This window comes from Stegastes partitus, unplaced genomic scaffold (genome assembly GCF_000690725.1).
Source record: "Stegastes partitus isolate 25-593 unplaced genomic scaffold, Stegastes_partitus-1.0.2 Scaffold316, whole genome shotgun sequence".
NCBI lineage: Eukaryota > Metazoa > Chordata > Actinopteri > Pomacentridae > Stegastes > Stegastes partitus.
The window spans coordinates 365,134-368,814 of record NW_007578047.1 but is presented as its reverse complement, the minus strand read 5'-3'; positions in this window follow the sequence as shown (position 1 = coordinate 368,814).

Sequence of the window (3,681 nt, the reverse complement as noted above, 5' to 3'; positions counted from 1 at the left end):
CTGCAAATTTGGCACAGTTTGTTATTGAACTGTCCGAACTACACAATGTTATGCATGTGCAGCAATTATTAAAATGTGCATACCAACAGTAATATACTGAAACTAGTCAAGTGTGGCTTAGAGTAGTGTGATTTCAAACATATGAGTTAAATGTGTACCATGCCAGCAGTGGTACCAGCACAGTGCCTGCTTGCTACAGGTGAGCACCACTTGGAGCAGGAACTAGTGGAGGTTTGAGTTGCTGCTGCTCCCTGCCACCAGCCCCTCCCTTCACCAACTGAGTGTTGGAGATGAATCTCAGCTTGTCCCCAAGACCACAGCCAGTGCTGGTGAGGACCCAAATCCACAGTGGGTTTGGTTAAAATGCCAGTGTTCATTGTAAGATTCTGTTTTTGTTTTAGAAAGTTTCTAGATGTTTTCTAACCACAGTGCTTGCAGGCTCGGGCAGATACAGCCCCCCAGTGTTGCCTTAACCAGGCCAGAAAGACTACTCATCAGCACCACAGCAGAAGGCTAATTTACTATAAAATAATTGCTAATTGCTAATCAATTTGCTAGTTCACATTGTTGCACTCTGTCAATAATATCCTATCTTGTACAGAACTTGCAAATTTTCTATTCATGTATTGTGTTGTTATTACTATCAGTGTCATTATTTAATTTTTTAATTAAACCAAACACTGGACTTTCAAAAGAAAATAAATGTCACTGTGAGTTGCACATATAGGACACCAGGAACAAAAATAGAAATATTTAAGGATATTTTGCAAGGACTTTTTCAAGTTGAAGCAAGACAATGTGATGTTTATGGGCAAAATGACTGATGAGTTTATTGAAACAATGTATAGTATAAGTTTGTATCCACTGATCGTCCAGCAGAGTAGCTACACACTATTCCACTTTGATTAATAATATATTTACCAATAATATGGAAAATGACATGGTTAGTGGATAACATATAAATCATATTAGTGACCACTTCCCAGTATTTACATTTTGCAATTATAATTGTAAAGAGGGTAAATGACATGCAAGTGTATGTGAAATGAAACAGCGATGGAAGCTTTAAAAAGTGAATTACTTCTACAACACTGGAACATAGTTTACAAGGAGCATGATGTTAACAGAGCATATGAGATATTTTTGAACATAGTTGCAGCATTACACAACAAACAGTGTCCCATCAAGAAAGTCAATCAAAAACAAAACTATAGTGGACAACCCTGGATTACAATTGGGATTCAATGCCCGTAAAAAGGAAAAGTCATTATAAAGAGAATTTATAAAGAAGAGAACCACAGAAGCTGAAAATAGATGTGAGATATATAAAAAGAGATTAACAAATGTTATGAGAGTTGAGAGTAAGAAAGAATGTTATGAAAGAATATTAGAAGAGAATAAAAAAGATATTAAGGCCCCATGGAAAGTACTGAATAGTGTTATTACAGATAGAATTAGACCTGAAAGCTACTCACAATATTTTATGGAAAATAGTCAAACTATAAATAATAGTAATGAAGTTTTAAATTAATTTATTAAATTCTTTGTTAGTGTTGGACCAAAACTAGAATGAAATCAAAGATCCAGGGACTACAATGGGTGAAGATGACAATTCTGTAGATAGAAATGTGAGCTCAGTGTTTTGCAAACCTGTAGATGAGAGAGAAATACTAGAGTTGGTTAGTAAATGTACACCAAAGACACCTACTGACTGGAATGAAATTTATATGAAAATTATAAAAAGGGTAATAGAAGGGATTGTCAAACCACTGATGTGCAGTTTGTCTTTTTATGATGCCATTTTCCCAAATGGAATGAAGATTGCTAGAGTGATTATTTAAAAACGGAGACAATCGCATTTTTACAAATAATAGACCAGTGTCAATGCTTCCATCATACTCCATACTTGGAAAAGTTATTTATTTAAAGGTTAGACAATTTTATTGAAAAAATGAAATACTAATGGACAGTCCGCATGGATTCAGATCAAAGAGATCAACAGCAATGCCATGATTACAATTGACAGAAGAAAAAACAACTTCCACTGACGAAAAGAAATGTAGTTTTTGCAGATGATACTAAACTATTAAAGCAGTGGTTTGACAGAATGAATTACCATTAAATCTGGTGGAAAAAAAACAAAAACTACATTTATGCTGTTTGGCAATTGTAAAATAAACACTTTAATTCAGATAAAGATAGATAACTCTAATAATGAAAGAGTTTATGAAAATACATTTCTAGGTGTGGTACTGAATCACAAACTGAGTTTGGAAACCTCATATAAAATACATAAGAGCAAAGCTAGCAAAAAATTGTCTCATTAGTATAAAGGACAAGACACATTTTGAATTTAAGAGTGCATCCATGATTGGACCAGACAGGGGTGGCACAAGCCATCTCACCAATTTTGATGAAACTTGGCCAATTTGAAGGCATCCACCCAAAAATACTTCAGTCTAAGTTTAAGGAAATTTAGCCAAAAGTGGGGGTAGTTAATCACCCCCTTGTTGTTTTTCTTTCTTTTTTTTTTTTTTTACAAAAATGACCAAAAATCACCAACTGCTACAGGAATTCAGCCGAATCATTTCATATTTTCAGTGAATGTTATCCTGCCCAAAGACAATTTGTTGTCAACGTTTCATTCTCTTACGACTAGTTCCTATCACACAAATCATGTCAGCCAAGACCGCCCCTCTCACCCAATAGTGAAAACTGTTAAAATACCCAAAGTTTAGGCCAAAATATCTCCAATGCCAGAGCATACCGTCTAAAAGGTACGACTTCATACGAACATTATCTGCAAAAAAAATCTTTGGGCACTTACTGAATTATTCTACAAGGGGACTGCCAACACGTCTTCCACCACAGGTTACCCACCTTCTTTTTTTTGTTGTTTTAATATAACGCACTGATTCAGTAATTGTGGCACAGCAACAGACAGAAAATGCCACAAATTGGTTGCAAGCCATAAACTTCAATGAAATAGAACCGTTTTGAAAGCTTTTGTTTGTCCTTAGCCATGAAAATAAGAATCAGCAGCTTAATAATGACCTATATTATTGTACAAGTGAAATGTATAATTCATCCCACATCCACCCAACCAGTCGAGGCAGATGGCCGTCCCTCCCTGAGCCTGGTTCTGTCAGAGATTTTTTTTTCCCCCCCGGGGGCTTTCGGTTCCTTCCCACTGTTGCAGACTGCTTGCAGACTGCTGAAGCTTATAGGGAATCCAGATGTTTTGGATTGTTGGGTGTTTCTGCCTTTGTTAAGTGCTATGAGATGACTTGTTGTTGTAAATATGCGCTATACAAATAAAATTGAATTGAATTGAAAAATTACGTGACCGGACTTTTTCTTCGCGAAGTCAAACCATTAAACACTATCAAAATGCGTACATTGTCTGTATATGAATGTTAGAATGATTGCATATTATAATTTGCTTTTGTTCATCTAAAAAAGGAAAAATGCATTTGCTTGAAACTTGCACATCTCATCTTAATATAGAAAACTTTATCAAAAAGACTTCACTCTATATTGGTTGGTAAATACGGCTAAAACGGAGAAAAGTTCTGTGTCAGAATTCGGATGTCAAATTTGAATGCAGTTAGAAATCGAACTGGTCATACTGTCTAGACTTTCTCTCTCTTTATATATATTTTTAGATATTTATGCGCCACC